Below are 21,239 nucleotides of genomic sequence, written 5' to 3' on the forward strand. Positions count from 1 at the left end.
GGAGCTCAGAGAAAACCCATACAAACACAGGTAGAACATAAGAACTCCATGAAGTTTATATCCTGACCAAGATTTGAACCAGGGTCCCTAGTTCTTCAGGTAAGAGTATGATCCACCAAGTATTGCCTTTATACTTAATACTACTGCTCCTTCCTCTGCTCATGTTGCTTTTGTTTGACATAGCCAAAATAAAGGGTAAGCACCAACAGTTGTGTTAAACAACAATCATTTTAGATCCAGCATTTTGTTTACAAGAATTCTGGTTGCATTAGTCGCACCTATATTTGACTACTTTTGGGTGTTTATTGAAGTTGTTTCTCTAGGCCTTTGGTAGAAATTATAAAATCCTACAAATTAAATATTTCAAATCTTATGTGTTTAGGAAGCAAAGTTTGCCAAGGTGGGTTTGTATAATGGGGTTTGGGCCCCGAAAAAAGTCAGGAAAGTCTCTTCATGAGTGGAGGTATTGGGTTTTTTTGTGATTAATGGAGAGTAATTAAATAAACTCCTATTTGGGGGTTTGCTAATTCTTATACCTTAGTAGAATTTTAAGAAGAAAGAACGGTAAAAATAAAGGCTAACTAAAGCCTGTGGTCTGGGAAACCCAAAGAGGTCCTCTAAAGTTTAGGTCAGCTAGACCAGTAACTATGGAGAGAGACAGATTTCAGAGAGAGAGAGACAGATTTTTTTTGTATTATTTTTACCAGTCTGTGGTAACACTCATTCTCTGTGAGGGAAAACTATGCATGTTTATTTGTTTGGAGTTAAAAAAAAATCAGCAGAACACCTGAAAATCGCAAATTAGTTGGGAATACCTCCCAGCAGTGTGTTTGTTGCTAATACCTGACAGTATATATACACCTATATTTGTAAAACAAAGTTAGGGCTGATGTATAAAAGTCAGTGGGAGAGAATGGGGTAATGGGCATTAGTAAATATGCCAATATAGAGTATGAACAGCACATCAGAATGGGGAAGCAAGGTGATTTAGGTAACTTTACACACTGTGTGCTCACTTGCACCAATTAGAAAAAATGTGACACATGTACCATAAAAGAGTAAATAGTGATGGATCGTTTCAAAACAGAAAAGCTAAAAAAAACTAGAATATATTTTCGACAATATTTCCACAATATTTATTGTACAAAATATTGTGGAAAATTTAAAAATCAGGAAAAAACAAATGTACAAAGTAGTGATAAGTCCTTTAGGTTGTGTTAGAGCTAGTAAGCACACTGTCAGAATAGACACATGCATTCATGTTGTTAATGACAAATTCTGACCCTACTTTCCAAATGCCGCAGCAGAATCCAATTTTTCTGAGCCTGTCTGAATTATAGCTTCAAATGTTTGATTTCAACTGACAGGAGTGGCACCTGGTGCAGTCTCTTGCTGCTGTAGCCCATCTGCTGCAGGGTTCAACTTGTTATGCACTCAGAATTGCTTTTTTGAATACCTCAGTAATAGTTATTACTATGTTATGAGTTTTTCAATATTTAGGTTACTGTTGTGTTATTTTTGTCTCTCCATCAGCTTAAACAAGTCTGCCTGTTCTCCTTTGACCTCTGGCATTAACAAGACATTTTCACACAGAGAACTGCTACTTACTGGCTATTTTCTCTTTTTCAGACGATTAACTGTACACCCTAAAGATAATTGTGCATTAACATCCCAACAACATCCCACATGGCACCACAAACCATGACGTGTAAAGTTACCTAAATCACCTTGCTTCCCCATTCTGATGTGCTGTTCATAGCCCAACTTGCATTGAACACATTCATTGCCCACGTAGCTGGGGATGGCATGCTTGTTGTATGTAAATTGAGCTGAAAGAGCCAACAATGTTCATCTGGTTAGACACTGGAGGCCCTGCAAAAAAAAATTCTAATGGGGGAAGTCCAGCAACATTGAAGGTCTGATACGGCAGACGGCTCAGAGGTCTTTTACAGCTGCACGTTTACAGTCTGTGGTATCCCAACACTGCCAGAACTGATTTTTATACACTGTAGCCTGCTGAGGATAGGGCCAACCTGAAATTTGTTTTTTCATTATCATTGACCGTGTGTTTGACAGGATTTCTAATTAAAATCAGACTTCATGAATAAATAGGATGGTAGGCCCCTTTTTAGAAGGATTTTGATAAAGGTTGTTTGTTTTCACTTGGGGCAGTTTCTGGTTATTATTATTATTATTACCTTGTATTTATATAGTGCCAACATATTACGCAGCTATTTACAAAGTCCATTGTGTATGGGGCTCACAATCTAATGTACCTACCATAGTAAAATGTGTTTAACACAGTCTAAAGACAATTTTTGAGGGGAAGACAATTACCTAACAGCAAATTTTTTCGATGTGGGAGGTAACTAGAATGCCCAGTGGAAACCCATGTTAACAGGGGGAGAATATACTATCTCCTTGCCGATAGTGCTCTGGCCGAGATTGGAACCTGTGGCCAAAGTGCTAGCCATGTATTTTTATAATGTTAGAAAATTGACTATATATGATTTTAGGAGTGTTGTGGAATTAGTTTGTCATGCTGGCAGATCCTAGAGCTTTCTTTCTACATCATAGCCAGCAATAGATCCTGGAACGTTCTCCAGAGATAAGGATCTGGTGAATCCCTGAACGTTTTTCTTTTTTACTGAGTGTAGGGATATTTTAAGTACAAAATCATCTTTCCGTTTCAGGGACAGTAACTTTTCTGCTGAATTATGCACTATTTTGGTTGGTTTGTGTGTTAATTTTTCCAATCATATTTTTTCAATGTTAAATCTTTCAGACATAGTGTTCAATTTGTTTAATTTTGAATACGAATGTCTTGGAAACCATCAAAGAGTGGCATAGAAGGAGGTAACAGTGTGTCTCAGTATTTAGGCCCGGTGAGTTGTGTGTTTTGGGGATATTTCTACAAATATTTGTGAAAGTAATAGCTGACCTACCAGAATCACATCAGAGTCCGGAAAGGGATTTTTGTGTAACATTTAAGATTAGACCACATGGATAGATGTTTCACCATGTATCAGATAAATATGATACCACTACAATGCTTTGGGAAGCTTGATTTTGTGTAGTGATGAACCCAGTAAGGTGGTATTATTGCAGTCACTGACACCAATACTAGGAACTATTATTGTGATCAGCAACACAGTGGGTTAATACTGGGGCCACTGACACAGATACTGTGAGTTTTTATTGTGACAGAAATGCTGCAGGCTAATATTGCACCTATAACTGACACCAGTTATTATTGCGGTTGTCACTGACACCAGTGCTGGGGGGTTTTATAGCAGTCGTCACTGACACCAATGCTAAGGGTTATTATTGATGTTGTCCCTTACACCCGTGCTGGAGGTTATTTTTGTGGTTGTCACTGACACCAGTGCTGGGAGTCAATATTGCAGTTATCACTAGCACCAAAGCAGTAAGACCTTTGTTGGGCTAATGGCGGCATAGCTATGAAATTCTTTCCTAATAATAGTCCTACCAGCAATCAGGTAAATATAAGGTAATTTGCTTTCCCATCCAGCTGTGGAAAAACATGACCTACCCCATTGAGAGTGTGTGGCTTAGCAGGCAATAATTAGGCTATGATAGGAGTAGTGTCACATTGTAGAGAGGTGACATCACTGCTGCTTCTAGCCTCTAGCACTAAAGGACACGTTGAAATCCAGTGACAAGTACAGCAAAGGCACCAGTAGTAGGGCTGGATTGCTAGTAAAGTAATTGAACTGGGATGAAAAAAAAAAAAAACACACTCACATGTGCAAAGGGTCACCAAAAGTCAGTCACCAAAAAAACATATACTGATGGGGAATATTGTCTTCATGGTTTATTAATTCCTCAAAAACAGTGGCTCACAAGGCACTGAAGCAAAGGAAAATTAGTATTTTTAGAAGAATGTCAGCAGTAGATGAACCTGTAATTTAAAACTAGTAGAACTCTTTTAAAGAATGTTTACAAAAAAAAGTAAATGATCACTTTTGTAAAGAAGTTACTGCGTTACAAGGGAAAAAAATTGACAGTGACATTATACCTCATTCCATTCATGATATGTGATCTGTTGTGAACCTTTAAGAAATATGATATATGTATATTGGGATAGTAATGAAAAAACAGAGATACTATACAAAACCTACCTTTTTACACATCTGCCTAAACAAAAAGAACCAATTGTCATGGTATTGTAAATGTAAGATAAAAAAAAAACAATTGGCTGTAATCAACAGCAAATGTGTGAAACAGCTGCATATATAAAATATAATATCATATACCATAACATTAACTACAAATATTTCCAAAACCTCCTCAAAGCTACAAGGTCAGAGTAGGCACAACTATATCTGACTTATCTGGAAGAACTAGATAACTAGGTAGCTTATACATTTGTTTTGATAAACCCTGACACATGCTCCTCCTATAGCAACACAGATTTCTGTTGTGTGCCTGACACATTTGCAACACCTCCCATCAGAAAGGGAGTTCTAAAACAGGATTAAATAACCAGCACTTTATTACATAGAAATAAATTAAGAAACTGTGCAGTTGTAATATGGTTTGCAATAAACCACAAGGGTTCTATTTGTAAAACAGGGAATCTGACATTCCCTCAATCGCTTGTAATCAATTACTGTCATTGAAACACAGAGACCTGGAAGATTCTTACAAGAATGTTTGAGGGAATGTCTAATTGCCATTTCTTTTTAAGATTTTATTTTTCAGAGGACAAGAAAGAACAATAAGAATTATTAACATACCTATAAAAAAAAATGAGCATACATATAAAAGTGGTATTGAATTATAATGATTTACCAGAACAATGAAATAACAGGTTAAGGATCTTCAGGTTGTATAAAATATAACAGGGTAATCCCGGTTTTATAAATAGAGCCCTAAGTAGCTCAATCCACCCACCAACTTGCAAATTAGGGCTTCTGCCCAGTATTAAACTGTGTACACACGTGCAATAATTATCATTGGAAAATGGGCTTTCGCCCACTATTAAGCTGCGTACACACGTGCAATAATTATCGTTGGAAAATGAACGATTAACGGCAGATAAACCATTATTCACGATTATTTTCAGTGGTCACATGCAGGATTCTGTACATGCTGAAACGATATGATCGTTCAAAGACAATCCACCAATAATGTACACACACTAGTTACGATCGTTTGAACGATGCAGGAAGTAACCTGTATCAGAGAAGTTGTACCGCAGAACAATTCCCAATCACTGAATGACCATACACACAATAGATAGCAAACGATCGTTGCCCAATCAGATCTGCAGGGGCGATCATTCGTTTCCAGCAACATTCCTCATTGATCGCCGTCATTGGCCTGTCCTTGTTCATTATTTTGAACCATGGATCTTTACTTACTTTTTACAAAAAGTTTACCCTTGTAGGGGTTTAACACATAACAGACACAACAGACACAATCAAATGTAAAGCCTCCAGGCTATTTCAGCTTCCCAGACATTTAAGCTACGTACACACGTTAAATAAAAGTAATTGGAAACAAATAATAAACAACCAATTGTTTGATGATCCTTGTCAAAAGTAGTGACTAATGACAGGCCAACCATGCCTATGAATGAGGGATGTCACTTGTAATGAACAACCATCCTGGCAGATCTGTTTGTGGGATCATTGAGTGTACAGTAGCATGTGTACGGTCATTTACTGTGCACAGTACAACGTATTTGTGACCAACAAAATTTTGTTGCATCACACCAGTACACAAGAATAATATTAAATATCATGTCTCCATCTGTCTGTCTGTCTTTTTTTCTGTCTCTCTTCCAAAATTTATACATTGTGTATATATGAGATATGAATGTATATAACTTCTATACTTCTATTCTATACTATATTTTTCCCTTTCAGCGACGTTCTCTGTCCTTCTGCATACATTTCCAGTACTGTTCTCTGTCCTTCTGCAACGCTTTTCAGCGCTGTTCTGTTCTCACACTGTCATATTCGGATCCTCATTTTTTTTAGAATTTTTTCCTTTTTTTTACTATTTACAAACCACAATATGCAAATATTTAGAAAAGTGTTTATTTACAACAAAAAAAATCTTTTCGATAAATATATAAATATTATTTTTAACTGTAAACTGTAGTTGTACATAACATCAATCAAACCATCCTTGCTGGACCTTTGTTTTGAAGGCTATCAGCTGGTGATCAGCAGCCGTCACCGCCTGTGTAACGCTGTGTAACATACTGTGCAGACTGTCAATCCTCCAAAGCAGTTTGTCCTTTGTTTCTGAGATATGGCCTCTTTGGAAAAAAATAAGTTTTTCACACGTAGGTTTCCAGATGGACTGGGGTATTTCTCTATGCACAATAAATAAATGCTTACGTTGTGTTTTCTCCTCTCCTCGGATCATGGCAACGCCGCTTTCCAGCTGTTCTGATGTGTCCAGCTCCAGTGTATGATGGTCATCTTCTGCAATCATCTGCACCTTAGCTGGTGCAGCTTTGTCATCTGGAAAGCAAAGATGCATTTCTTTTTTAAATAATTACATAATAGACACTACCATTGGTCACCTACATCTCTAGCTTCTAGGTGCATACCGGGAATAACATCAACAGCAGAAAAACACAGGAGGTCCTTGTTGTGACAATGCTGAAGTGTGTGTGGCGAATCAACAGTCTGTATATTAGGAAAAAAAGTCTATACAACAATGTATGTTCCTGGCACATTTGCAAACTTGGGTATGTATGAATATCCGTCCTTTATGGTCAGGGATGATCTCCTCAACAACGTCAGTGGATGCCTCTGCTTGCTTTCGATCCTTTTCAGCATTCATTTTCCGCCTTTTTAAAGCACATGGGCTTAAAAAAAGCATCTAAATGACCAACTTACATACTAACATTCATACTAACATTCTGTTTTCCCCCACAACCACCCATTCTCATTACCTATTCCTAACCCATGTAAAACATGATATATTAGATGTACTTAGGTTTGGCTATGCAATGTTGCATCTTATCCAGTACTGGTTCCTCTACGTTTTTCATCAGACCACCCTTTTTTCAGTTGTGCCTTAGAATACAGAACTTCAAATTTATCATCCAACCTGCTCTGCGCTTTCTCCAAAATGTTGTCATTTCTACTATTGCGGTGGGGTTATACAGCTTTCTCGCCATCATAATCGGACTTGTCCAGGATTCAGACCATGGATTCCTTCTCTGTATGGATCATTGGTGTAGCTCTCCTCCTCAGTGTCTCTGTGTTGTTTTCTCTCTTCCATGTTTTTTTCTGTGAAAAACAGGAAATTATGTCACTGGTCAGGAAACAAAAAGATTGCTGGCTACTGCCCCGAAAGATTGCATGTTCACTAATTCAGTTTCGGTTGCAGGTGCCTTCATTTTAATGATATTTCCAAGAATGTTTCTTTCACTGGGAATACGATTCAAGTAGGTGTGGGTGCTTTACATCTTTTGTATATATGTACTGTGTTTATAGGTGGGTGGTTTATGTTCAACTTGGTAAACATATTTTTTAATGGCCTATGATGGCCTATGATACCCAGAATAACGCAGACTTAATCTGGGAGTTCATTGAACTTTACAGATCCAATCCATGTCTGTGGAAGGTGAAGTCTGGAAAGTACTCCAATAGGCATCTGAAAATGAAGGCCTATGATGCTATAGTGGAGTTGTGCAAGAAAATTAATGCAGCTGCCAACATTATTTATCTGAAGCACAAAATACAGACTTTGGGGACAGTCTTTAGGAAAGAAATGAACAAAGTGAAGACTTCACAGCATTTGGGTGTGGATTCAGAAGACATCCGTTTTAAGTTATCATGTAACAAAAACTTCATCTGCAAAAAACACAGTTCATACCCTCCATCATTTGCGTGTAGCTAGTAAGGTGCATTTGTTTGTTGATCATCTTTTGGTGGAATGGGGTAGCTTCCAGGACCCCTCCATCAGACATTTGTGCATTTTTTACCAATATCGACTAAAACAAACTTATAACGACCATTCATAATTGCCATTAGCACGATGCTGAAAAACCCTTGAACGTATAGTAGAAGGATCCACCGTCTGCAGGTGGGGTGATGCGTACATATTTCCCATCAACTGCTCCTCCACAGTTCGGGAAGTTCAAAAATTATTCAAAATCGGCAGCTATGCACAGCCATTCCTCTGGTGTATCAGAAAACTAAAGGGAGAACATAACAAAAGTTAACAGTCATAATCATGACTATTTTCTTTTCTTTCAGACTTCCTCTAATGATATTGCAGAGACTCCACCTGCTGTGACATCCACATCATTTCTGACCTAGGCCAAAAAAGGAGCCAGAAACAATAACAAGAGGAACTGAAGAACAAAACATTGCAGCAACTTTTGGCCATACTTAGCCATCAGGAGGGTGAATTTGATGACTTTAGCTTCAGCAATGCTGCAAATGCAAATGACAGAAATGTGCAGTGTAACTGATTGTGGTCAACAAAGAGTTGATGCAGCAGTTCAACCCACACTATCCAACATATTCCTTCCCCAGGTCATACCAGAAGCCCCACCCCCCTTCTGTATCTAGTTACCCTACTGTCCACCAATATGAACCCTGTCACTGCCCTTCAGTTCACCCAAGTGACTTTGGTTTTGGCAATGAAAGCCACCAGTATACCAATTTGTAGTTGCCAATGTTTAAAACTTGTTTTTCCACTATTTTGCACTAAAGTTTTTATTTTATTTTTGTACAGTTATATTTTTTGTAAACTGAATGTGAGGATACCTACCTTCACATATTCATCTTTCAAGCTTTTAATAATTGCCTTGCCTTGGAAATGATATGACTGTTTGCTTGTGGTAAGATACCAGGAAAGAACTTCATGTCTTCCAATGGCGAGGAATCTCAATACGGCGAATAACCTCTGTTTTGCTGTTATGGACTTTCGCATGCAGTTATCTTGTTTCTGGATTAAAGGTCCTAGTGCTGTAATTAGTTTTTAAAAGCACACAGCCAACATTCAAAAATAGTCCTCTAAAGAAGTGAAGCGCAGTTCACATAGCAGATTATCATGGGAAACATGCCCATCAACCAGTCTTTGCACCACAATCTGTGTCTCTTTCTTTCTACATCATGTTCATCTTGCTCTTCACTTAACCTCCTGGACGGTTTATTTCTAAAAAAATGTCTAAAAGTGGTACATTGTTTTTCATGAAAATTTATTTTACAGTATAATATATTAGTATGAGTATAATAAAGTTTAAAACACAAAATCATGTCAAAATAATAAATTAAATAAATAAATAATAAAAAAAAAAAAAAATTTTTTTCTTTTAAATATTATACCTATACTATTATATTATACTGTAAAATAAATGTTCATTAAAGACAATGTACTGCTTTTACACATGTAAATCCACTGTATTGCATTCAATACAGTTATTTTGTATTGAATGCAATACAAATGAATTTGAATTTCCTGTCCCACCCCAAACGGAACGATTGCACGCACCAACGTCACCGGGAACTCCCTGGTCACTCATCGGGTGTGGAGGAAGCCGGTCGCAGGAAGAAAGAAGACACGAAGGATGACGGGGGACACCAGCGGATCAGGTAAGCGCTTTATTTACTATTATTTCCCATAGGTTTACCTACCCTGAGTGTGACTCACTCAGGGTTACCGCCCAGGAGGTTAACAAATACACTGTAGCAAGGGCTGCTTTCTTGAAGAGTGTTCAGGAAGAACATTTGTTGAGAAAATGACTGATCGTTCGCAAGCACGTTCTTTTTGTCTAACTTAAACCCCTCATTTCATCACTTCCTCCTCCACGCCTCATTTTCATAACCTTTCAATGATCACATATATTTTTTGTACATTACCAATCAATTATCTTTGAACAATCGCATTGTTATAGCATGTACAGAATCATGCACATAAAGATTGTTCAAAACAATCATTAACGTCCCTGGCGGTAATCCAGAGTGTGGCCATGGGTTAATTTTCAGGAAAAATTGATATGTGAAGAGAAACGGGACTTTAACGGCATATAAAAAACTCCTAGCAGACATTGATTTTTGGAGACATTGATTTTTGCAGTGCCCCAGAATGGGAACCACTGTGTCCCTATATTACAATATACAGACATACATCCACTTTTTCATAATAGTATCAACATAAATACATAGTTAAAACATTATAGCAAGTCTCACAAGAAGTGCCAGTGTATCATGACGCGTTTCGTGGTGTAACACCACTTCTTCAGGATGATACTTAATGAGACTAGTAAAAATAATGATACAACATAAAATCAAATTCTAATATCACTTTCCAAGCGCCAAAGCAGGTTCACACAGGAAAGGAGCACAGAAGCGCGATAAATGCCAATAAACAGGAAGCAGCAAGCAGACGGTGGGACCAGAAGCCAAAAAGAGTTCAAGTCTGCCTAGGATAGATGTAACAATCCTCCACAAGATGTCCCATGGTTTCTGCGCTGTTAGAAGCAGCCCTTAGTTAATTTTCAGTGATAAAATCGGTAACCCTGAGCTACACTCAGGTGGAATTGCCAGGAAGTTTAAAATGCTAACCTGGTAAGCAGTGCCTGCGGCGTCCTCCAGCAGTGCCCAGCATCTTCTTCCCCTGAGGATGCCGGCCGGGCATTTGTGTAACCTGCCGATGCCCGGCCAGCATCTGCGTCCCCAGCCTGTGAACGCTGGGGATGCGAGGCCAAGGCACACAGATGCTGGCCGGGCATCTGCCTGCAAGCCTGGGGGACCGTGCAGCTGGGAGGCTGGACCAGACAGGAAATAATAAAATACTAAGTATTTTTAAATGTACCGCTTTTACATTTAAAAATACTTATTTTTTATATTGCTAGGGAAGTTAATCATTTGTTTTCCAACAACTTTTAACTGAGGTGTGTATGTAGCCTTACTCTGCATTTACACGGACTACATTCTCTTTTGGTGATGGCCTGATTGGAGGGCCTGTCTCTAGGGCCTGAACAAGTGTATCATTCTAAATCATAAGTAACACATTGGTCTGTGCAAAACTCCTATATTTAAATTAGTACAGTGAAAAGATTTTAGATTCTGGAATGGATCTGGTCCAGAATTAAAACCATTTGCTAACAAACAGATAATAACGTTTAGGAAATTCATTACAGGTTTGCTGGATTACCCAGCTTCACTGTTGAAAGATTATTCTCTCTAGCCTTGGAGAGCTATAATAAATCAAGGTCAATAAATCATTTTTTTCCCACAGTAACCAGACTATCAAGAATCATCAATGCATCATTAATTTTATTATTAGTAATAGGGGCAAATTTTTATCTTTATGACTTTAAGACAGGTATCTCCCTTACTAACAAATCTCGGCCACCTGTTACCAAATACTCTGTTCCTGATTGTTCCAGGGATCAGCTGAAACTCTACTTATGCCCATGTCCTTTAGACCTTGACCTTAGTCCACTCCCTACCTCAAATTTCAGGGCATCAGCACACTTTTAGTTAATCAACTAAAGAACCTTCTATAAAGGTTTTCATTTGCAGGGTGTGCAGCATCTCACAGACAGAAATCAACTTTTAAGCCTCCTAGCTAATTGTTCTGCTTAGACTTTAAGACTGCATCTGAGCAAAAACTAAAAGTTTCCTTAACGTTGGCACGCTCAGAAGGTCTGTCTCTAAGGCCCGAACACATGTTCCTTGCATGTCCTTCTCTAACTACAGCAAAAAATTCAGCGTGTCCAGCGTGTCCAGCATGAATGTGTTTTTAAAGATTACTGCCACATCCCAGGTTGTTACAACAACAAACCAAACAGTATACAATAGGGACTTAATGCATATTTAGGGAATTAATGCAGATATAGTAATCAGAAATATTCTTAAAATATATATATCTAAAATTGCAAATGATCAGTTGAAAAGCTCCTAGGTAATCTAATACAAATCTCAATTCTTCCTCAACATGTTTCACGGACAAAAGCTGGTTCCTCAGGAGCTGGATTTAGATATGTTACATAGACATGTTATATCTTATTTTAACAGCCTCGTCACATTTGCTTGGAGCTGGTATAAAAACAGGAAAATGCTGGCAGACACCCAGATTAACCAACAATGCAGGCCAATGCCAAATTAGTCAACAGAAGCACTAATGATCTATGTCCATATCCACAATGTAATTGAAGATACAAGCTTGCTTCCCAATGAAGAAACCTGCATCTAATATGTAGGACAAATATACCCATGTGGCAGTTGATATGCATCCGCTACTTTGGGCTGCACATATTTGAAACTTATCTAATCAGTTTAAATACCTGTTCAGGTAACCTTTCTGTACTAAAAAGGCATTATCCGCATCTTCAGACAGACATACCTTTTACATAACCCTGAACAAAAAGAAAAAGTACTTAAAAAATACAGTCTGTCATGATAGTAAGGTGGTTTTGGTGTGAAATGAGGTTACAGGTTTCATGAGAAATGGGTGTAGATTGTTTTCTCTCAAATCAGGGCTTCTCCAGTAAAGAAAGGTCCTTGCAAGAGCAGCATGTGTGCACATGGACAGCCAGGGAGCATATGCCCAGGCCTGCCTTGCCCCACAAAAGGCACCCTAACCAGAAAGATGCCTGACAAACAGTGGTACGCTGTCTTGCAAGATAAACAGTCCTCGAAAAAGAAAGTCTGCACAGTCCAATCTGGGCAGCTAAATAGTCAGGTGTCTAAATGTTGTTTTGTAGCTGTGATAAACTTAAACAGACCCCTGCAATAGCAAATCCTGCATGAACCTAGAAACGCATTTTGACACTGGCTTTTTCGGCTTCAGACTGACTTATTGCAAGTTTATGTTTTCTTTACAGAATGTCTGAATTTTAAATTGTACCCTTTAATGGATAACTTAAAGTGGAACTACACTCTACTATAGCCAATATGTTTACAATGTACAATCTAATGCCATCTTAACTGGCCATCTGGGTGAATTCATAATTATATGCTAGGGATAAATCTCCTGACAGAAGCAAAAATTATATATTGATCTGTGGATACATTGTAAAGAAAATTTAGAACAGGCAGATTACAAGGAATATTTAATGAAAAGCCATGTCTCTTTTGCAATAAAAAGATTGTGTATGCAAATTATTTCTTTTCATCCTAATCTTCTGATTTTAAAGATAGCCCTTCCCCATATGATACTACTTCCCAAAAGATTTTGGGCCTGATCTCTGAAACTCCCGAGGATAAACTTTCATCAGTTGACCTGGGTGAATCAACAAACTTGAAATAGATTTCATAAAATCATTTCCTAATTGCTGAATGTTTTCAATCCTGGACTAGATCCATTCCAGATTTTTGGATCACCAAGGTTCATTAATAAAAGTGTGTTCTCTCCAGTCTTTGAGAGCTTTAATAAATCAGGTCCTTTCACAACTTAACTTGTTTTGCTTGGTAAATCTTCCTGTATTTATTGTATTTGATACTTTCTACTTGAAAAATATACACATGTGCAGTGTTTTTAAATTAGATGTAGGCGTGTTATTAGGCTAACTGACTAGAATTTTTAAATCCAGGCTCATTTCTTTATATGTTGAGACTCAAAAGAATTTTGAAATGACAAAACAGTTTTCAACAAAAGCTTGAGGAAAACCTAAGGAACATATTGTCAAAGGTTAAATTCAATTGAAAACATGGTGGCACAAAAATTAATTTACATCCCCAATACAATCTTTATTACTGTAATATGAAGTTCCCTATGAGTACACTAATCTTGCCATCACTTACGGTTTGCTGCATAAATTGTCCTCTACAGGAACATGTTTTGTTGTTATCTTGTACTTATATAGCGCTGACATATTAAGCAGCGTTTTACATGGTCATATCACTAAATGTACAACAAAGGAGCTCACAATTTAATGTTCCTATAGTCATTTGCCTACCACAAGGTCAACTTTGGGGGAAAAAAAATAAATTAACTGCATGTTTTTGGGGTGAAAAACACGGGAAGAACATACAAACTCCTTGCAGATAATGTCCTGGCCCAGATTCAAAGTGGGAACCATAATGCTGCAAAGGCCAGAGTGTTAGCCACTGTGCCAACCGTGCTGCTATGTGTGAGTCTATATTATTTTAATTTTTATATTTTAAAAGAGGCAAAGACTAACAAACTGATCTACATATGGCATTTTTTTTAAGACCACGATAGACCTGTCCCTTTACTAGGAAGAATGGATGTACCTAATCAGTGTCAGGCTTTAGCACTCTTGTTTTTTTTTAAGAATTAACATATTCTTCTTTTTTTGCAAGGTAGTCCCTGTTGTTGCACTCAATAAACTCCTGGATTTATCTCCCCTTGATTTGGTTTATTACTCTGTTCTACAGAGCTGAGGGACTTAATTAGGCTTGCTTCCAGGTTGTGTAGTTTAGGTTCACTCCAATATTATCTATTGTGGACAGTCTATGGTTTATAAATATAACATACTGTGTGCATAAATATGATTGCTCTCACACATGTAAGGATTTTGCATTTGTAATTGACAATTTTCATTATAGTTCAATTAATTACATGTTATCAATCATTTATGCCTTCTGTTTTGTCTGTGTATGTGTAGAGGCAATATTAGTGTAGCAGAATTGTTACTTACTGTGATTTGTCTAAAATCATCAGTAAAGACATGGTCCATAGCACTTTTTGCTGTAGAACCTGATCAGCCTCTTAATTCTGCTGCACACAAGTTAAGCATATTTGCATATACAAGTTGGAGATTTCAGATTTGCAAAATCAGAGGAGGTACACAACTCACCAAAGTTTACTCACAACAGTAAGATTGCATACAGCAAATAGTTACTGACATACTGCGAAAAATCACAACTGCGTTCATAAATGTCCTCTGGCATGCGTTCACTTAATAGGAAACAACATTTTTTTTAAGTATCCATTTTAAAATCAACCCCATTCACAGTGTTTCAACTGGTACAATAAAATCTGTTTACTGCTTTAAAACAGAAGTTATAGTTGGTCACAACTACAGTTATGTATGCAGCATCAAATAAACAAGCAAATGTCTTTAACCTTGTCCACAATTTTAGCAGTTTTATAATATTAAAATCTTTCTTCTCAATTTATAGATTTCATTTGAAATATCTAGTTTCTCTTTTAATTATGCTCATCCCCATATGATTTATTTGGGTATAAAAATAGATCAGAATCCTCTTCACCACTCAGTCAAGCTAATCTGTTAAATGAGGACTAGAAATAGAATTATAAGCACTAAAAGGCATTTAGCATTTAATTACCAGGTTTTGCAAAAATACTGTACACCACAAAACATAACATTTGCTTGCATTATAGGAGGGTGTGAAGAATGGTTTGTGGAGGAAAGAAACAGAAGGGAGGGGATGAGTGATGATCAAGCATGTGACCACAGAGAGAGAGCACAGCGAAGGGAGGAGAAAGGCTAGAAAAGGATGCAGATATCTGGACAAATGAACAATACACAATTACAGAGCTAAACCCTAAATACAGCATGATGATTAAGGAAGAGGGGTTGGAATTTTTTATGGTTTGAATAAATTATGTCATTTTAAAAACCACATTTATAAATATCTGCATCACAGATGCTGGAATTCACTATTCTAATCCTTTGACATCACAGTAACGCAGTGATTATCTCTTTCCAGCTCAGCACTATTAAATGCTATGCTTAGCAAAAAATAAACATATCCCTTACCTTTATCACAAGTGGAATGTTATTCATTCATTTTCTTCATGTATGAACATCAGTAATAAACCAATTTTCTTTGCCTTACTATGCATTGGTGCAGCAACTTCTGGAAAGCAAAATACTGAGGCTGCACAGAGCTCTAGTGAATGCAGGTTGCAGAGCTGGATTTTCACTGAGCATGCTCATAGCATCCCTGAGGATTTAAACCCCCACGTGACAATGGCAGAGATTTAACCCCCATCACAATATGCTTTCCTACAGAATCATTTAAAAATACTTTCTGGTATTTTATTATCGTAGATATGATTTATTCAGAATTGATAGCATGGATAAAACCATAAAACCAACTAGGGAAAATGTTACTTTTATGGTAAAAAAAAATATACAATATTTAAGATTGCCTTTTTCATCTGTGCAACATCTATTAATAAATGCATTTTTCTTAAATGGTATACTTATTGGTGCAGTGAAGCACCCAATCCAACCCAATGGAGAAATATTTCAAAAAAGGAGTTTTGCCTCAACCAGAAACACTAGGAGATACACTGATTAGCTAAGGCATTACAATTGGTAACAGGTTAAGTGAAGAACACAAATCTCTTTACAATCACACCATTCAAGGGTCAGGATATATTAGGCAGCAAAAGTCAGTTTTTGAAAGTGAGGTGTTGGAAGAAGAAAAACGTTTCGATAGATGACAGAGGTGCGGTGTAGATTTTGCAGTGAACTCTGCTGTCACTGTTCACTATTATGATAAACGTATGCAGAAGTTCACCCAAGGGAACCTCTGAATTCCATAATGCTCTGCTTAACTTTTAAACAGGACCATGTTAGCCACTTGTACCAGGTTTTTTTGCCTTCCTCTGGACCAACTAGGGTTTTATATCTGGGATATGTTTATTTCCCTACTGGTTGAACTTGATGGACTTTTGTCTTTTTTCAACTTAACTTACTATGTAACTAGTTGAAGCTATGGGTTGTGGTAGCCTGATGTTCCTTGCAGACATTTTTCAGTGTCTAGGGAGAACTGCTATACAGTTACTCTTTGAGTGTGAATTGCAGCATATTAGATACACATTTTACAGAGAATACTATCATTTTATAAAAACTGTTGCAGCAGCAACAGATATTATGTTTTAACCGCTGTGCATCTAGTTGTATTTTCTCTTTTTTACTTTTATTTTCAGTATTATTTTGCATTTTAAAAAATAGTGTGGGTTTCACAGTTTGTGGTAAATATATTGGTTTTGGGAGGTTAAGTTGTTTTTAAAAAAAAAGCAGTGTGTTTAAAAAAGTTCAAAATCCTAATAATAACTTTTTTTTCCTTATACACAAATGCAAAAAAAATAAAATCAAACTTTGTGTTATTCTTACAGAAAGTACAGAAAAAGGGAATATGGGGCTGTTTCAAAATATTAGCAGTGTGGAGTTCAGTTAGTGAGGTCATTCATTCTGTTACAAATAGGTATGTATTACAGCCCTTATTTAAGGAAGGAAGGCAGCAAACATTGTACATGCTGGTTGTAGTGCAATTCTCTTTCTCATTTAAGTGAAAAATAGTTTTAGAATAAAATTGTTTGCTTCAGACATTGTTCAGAAGAACAGCATACTTTTAAAACGTTGATTGGAGAGGGGGAAACATAAAGAAGTGCAGAAAATGATATGCTGCTCTGCTCAAATAATTGCAAAAGCTTTAAAATGGCAACCAAAACCTGAAAGATGTGGAAGAAAACCATTTAAATCTTTATCCAAAATGGCAAGGATAAGGCAATGATCAGCACCAAGAAGATCAAAGAAGGCTTAAAGTTACCTGTGAGTACTGTTACAATTAGAAGATGCTTATGTGAACCTAAGCAATCAGCAAGAAGCCCTATCAAAGTCCCAAAAGTAAAAAAGACCTACTGAAGAGGTTTCAGTTTGGCAAAGAACATATTGAATGACATAAAGAGAAATGGCAAAACCTTTTGCAGACTAATGAAAGCAAGATTTTTCTTTTTGCGTCTACGGGCTGCAGACAGTTTGTCCGACGACCCTAAACACTGAATTTAAGCCACATTCCACTATGAAGACAGTGAAGCATGATGGCATAATCATCAGGATATAGGGATGTTTCTCATGTTATGGGGTTGGGACTATTTATTGCATACCAGGGATCATGAATAATTTTGAATACATCAAAATACTTACAGAGGTCATGTTGACTTATGCCGAAGTGGAAATGCACCTGACATGGGTGTTTCAACAAGAAAACAACCCCAAAGACACCAATAAATGAACAACGTCCATATTTGTGACCAACGACCAACAAGATTGACGTTATAGAGTGGGCAGCCCAATCCCTGGACCTTAATCCAATAGAAAATTTGTGGGGTGACAAAAATGCTGTTTATCATGCAAAACCAAGAAATGCAGAGGAAAGTTTTGAAGCAGGGGCAAGGGAAACGACTTGAGGAAGAAGTTATTTCATTACTACCTATAGCAAAAGTGCCCCACAAAAACAAGTTAAACTGTACCTAAGCTTGCTCCACATGGCTCAGTATTAGGACTCTTTTTTAACCTCTCGAGGTTCTTTTCTGTCCGGATTTATATGTATAAAAGCGGTACATTGTTTTTCATGAAAATTTATTTTATATTGTAGGCCTGTATGTAGGCATACCTCACTGAAATATGTTAAATATTTAATAAATTCAATAAAAAACTTTAAATAAAAAAACACAAAAATCTGTTAAAACAAGGGTGCATAAATAAATCAAAAATACTGAAACTCACACAGAGCACCTGTCTGTGTCTCTTCAGCCGAGCTCCCTCACACAGAGCACCTGTCTATGTCTCTTCAGCCAAGCTCCCTCACACAGAGAACCTGTCTGTGTCATATATATATATATATATATATATATATATATATATATTTTGTATTGGATTCAATACAGTTATAATTTGATTCAATACACAATAATTTGAATTTCCCGCCACGTCACCAGGAACTCGTGGGAAATGTCAGCGCACTCGCCGGGGGACGGGTGTAGGAAGAGGACACGGCCAGAGGGCGGGCACGGACGGGCAGAACACTGGAGGATGCAGATAGAACCAGGTAAGTCTTTTTTTATGTTTTTAGCCACCCTGATTGTGACTCGGGGTTACTTCTTTAAGCAGGTTCCCACACTCGGGATTAAAACTCAGGAGGTTAATGTACTAAGAGCTCTGAGTCATGAAAACAAAACCCTCCTCCACTCAGTTTCATGCCAAGTCTCATAATTTTGGCTTCTGCAGCATGGAAAGTGTCTGATTTAACTCGGACCCCTCCTCCCAAAAAAATGATGCACCTCACCAGTCCTTGAATTCCAGCCCCTGTGGAGAGGGGAGTGGTAGATGAACCTGTGGAGAGGGGAGTGGTAGATGATTTTGATGGACTTAAGCAAATACAAACTTAAAGTCTAAATCCAGGTAATAATATATATATATAGTATAATATAATATTAATAATATAGTAATACTGATTTGTATGTGTTTTATATTTTGCCTATAGTTTCACTTCAAACTAAGTCCTGTGTGATAATGATGGCCCTCCGTTGTTCACCAGGTAGTGCTTTCACATTCAGGGCACATGCAGCATTCAGTCCCCATTTGAACAAGTGCTTTAAAAAGGTTGGATATGAAGCCAAAATCAGTGAAACCATCCTAGTCATAATAATTAAGCACACACTGCTTGGCATCATTTAAAAAGCAAAGGAAGCACAGTAAAATCTGAAACAGGAGGAGGACTTGCTGTTGTCTGTGGGCTATCAGAGTGCTCCAGTGTGGAACAGTCTCCAAGTATGGGAGACATAACGTTGCTCTGTACAAAACATTAGTCAGACTTTAACTGGAATATGAAGTTCAATTGCTATCTCCAGTTCACAATGATGAGTGCAGAAAAGGGCAACTAAGAGCACAGCTCTGAGAAAAGACTAGCTGAACTAAATGTATTTTCCCTTGAGAAGAAAAGTTTTAGTGAAGGATAAACACGTGTGCCATTTATGGCCCGGACCTTTTGACTGTACCTGAGTGCCCATGTGGAATGGGAAGGCCCACCCAGTACCTTCCTTCCCATTTAAAGCCTGGAGCCCTGAAACAACAATAGCAACCTAAGTTGCTTTCCAGACTCCTTCCCTAGTCCATGCACTGATTAAAGGATCCAAACCCTATACAAGGGGAAACATTTTTCCTGTCCAGCACCCATCCCTGTGGTCCAAAGGATGAAGGGACACTCTTTAAGTCAGAAGAAAAATAGTTTTATCTGTGTACATAGGAAGCATTCTTCAAAGTAAGGGCTGTAAAAATATGGAATAGCTTCTCTTGGGTGGTTTAGGCAAGCTTAAATTTATTACATATTTAAATTCACAAAATATAACTGGGTACTACATTTTAAAAGTAATAAAACCATAGATTGTTGATCCAAGGAATATCCAATAGCTTTAGCAGATAAACAAAAAAACATTTTTTTACCAATTGGTGCAATTGGACCATAAATATAAAGTATTTTTCCTCGCTGATCAACACAAAAACCTGGTAATGCGAACTACCTCAAATTAATAAAAAGTTAAAATAACGGTTTATAGGACAAGAGAGGTGACACTACCATATTTCAGTGAAGATGGAGACTGTCACAGATCCCTGCAGGTCGAGGGGATCTGTGCTTCCTTCTTGCTCACCCTCCTCGCAGTCCCCTGCTGCCAGCACCATCTTTGCCTCTGGATCCAACACTTTGCATATTTCCTGTTCCAAGTCAGGTGATTCTCTGTCAGCTGCTCTTTTGCCTCAGAGAACCAGAGTATTCTCCACTCCCTTTGCTGGCAAACATCTGAATAACACCTGAAATTATCTCAGCAACAGCACTCCCTCTGCTGGTGGGATTGATGTCTGCAGCTCACTTGATCCATGCCCATCACCTGGCATTCCCTTCTTAAGAAAGTGACCTGGCAACAGGAAGTTGCCTGAACAAGGAGTTCCTTTGGAGACTGTTCCAGGTTTCTGTTGTTTGTTTCTCCTGTTCCAGATTCCTTGTGTACCGACCTCAGCTTGTTTCCTGACAACTCCTGTTTGCTGCCGGTCCTGACCTTTTGCCTGTTTCCTAATAACCCTTGGCTCGTTTGACTACTTTTTTGGATTTCCCTTTGGCACTAAGTTTTGGTTCCTGCTTGTTAGCAGTCACCTGCCGTGCATGGGGGCTGGAACCTGGCAGTTGCCCACAGTGCAACATCCTCACCTCCAGAGGCTCTGGTGAAGATCGGGCAGCTGCTTAGACTCTGCGCCCTGTGCACGTTTCTACCCACTGAGCTGGTGACACAGAGGGTCCACTATCCTGCCTTGCAGCTACCGTGACAGAGACTTTGTGTACTTTTATACATGCCTGGACTTCTAGCCCATATGGGAGTACCAGAATACAGAGCAGTAGACTGGTGGCTTTTCATAGAGAGTTCCACTGGAAGTGTGAAATCTGTTTTACTGCATTATGGCAACTGCTATGCATCAATTCCAATTGGTCACTCAACAAAACTTATATGAAAAT

At 37.9% G+C, this 21,239-nt stretch overlaps 1 protein-coding gene across 2 annotated transcripts in view; it reads right to left on the minus strand.

Annotated features, from left to right (window-relative positions):
* PLEKHA6 (pleckstrin homology domain containing A6) overlaps positions 1 to 15,842 on the minus strand; it is a 161,327-nt gene extending 145,485 nt beyond the window's left edge. Inside the window, exon 1 of one of the 2 annotated variants that reach the window (XM_072424665.1) lies at positions 15,698 to 15,817. The gene's annotated coding sequence lies outside the window, so the exon portion shown is untranslated. Of the gene's footprint in view, positions 1 to 15,697 lie in introns of both variants that reach the window. The other variant, XM_072424618.1, reaches the window with a different exon arrangement.
* Between the last annotated feature and the right edge of the window lie 5,397 nt (positions 15,843 to 21,239).

This window comes from Pyxicephalus adspersus, chromosome 1 (assembly GCF_032062135.1).
Source record: "Pyxicephalus adspersus chromosome 1, UCB_Pads_2.0, whole genome shotgun sequence".
NCBI classification, from domain to species: Eukaryota; Metazoa; Chordata; class Amphibia; order Anura; family Pyxicephalidae; genus Pyxicephalus; species Pyxicephalus adspersus.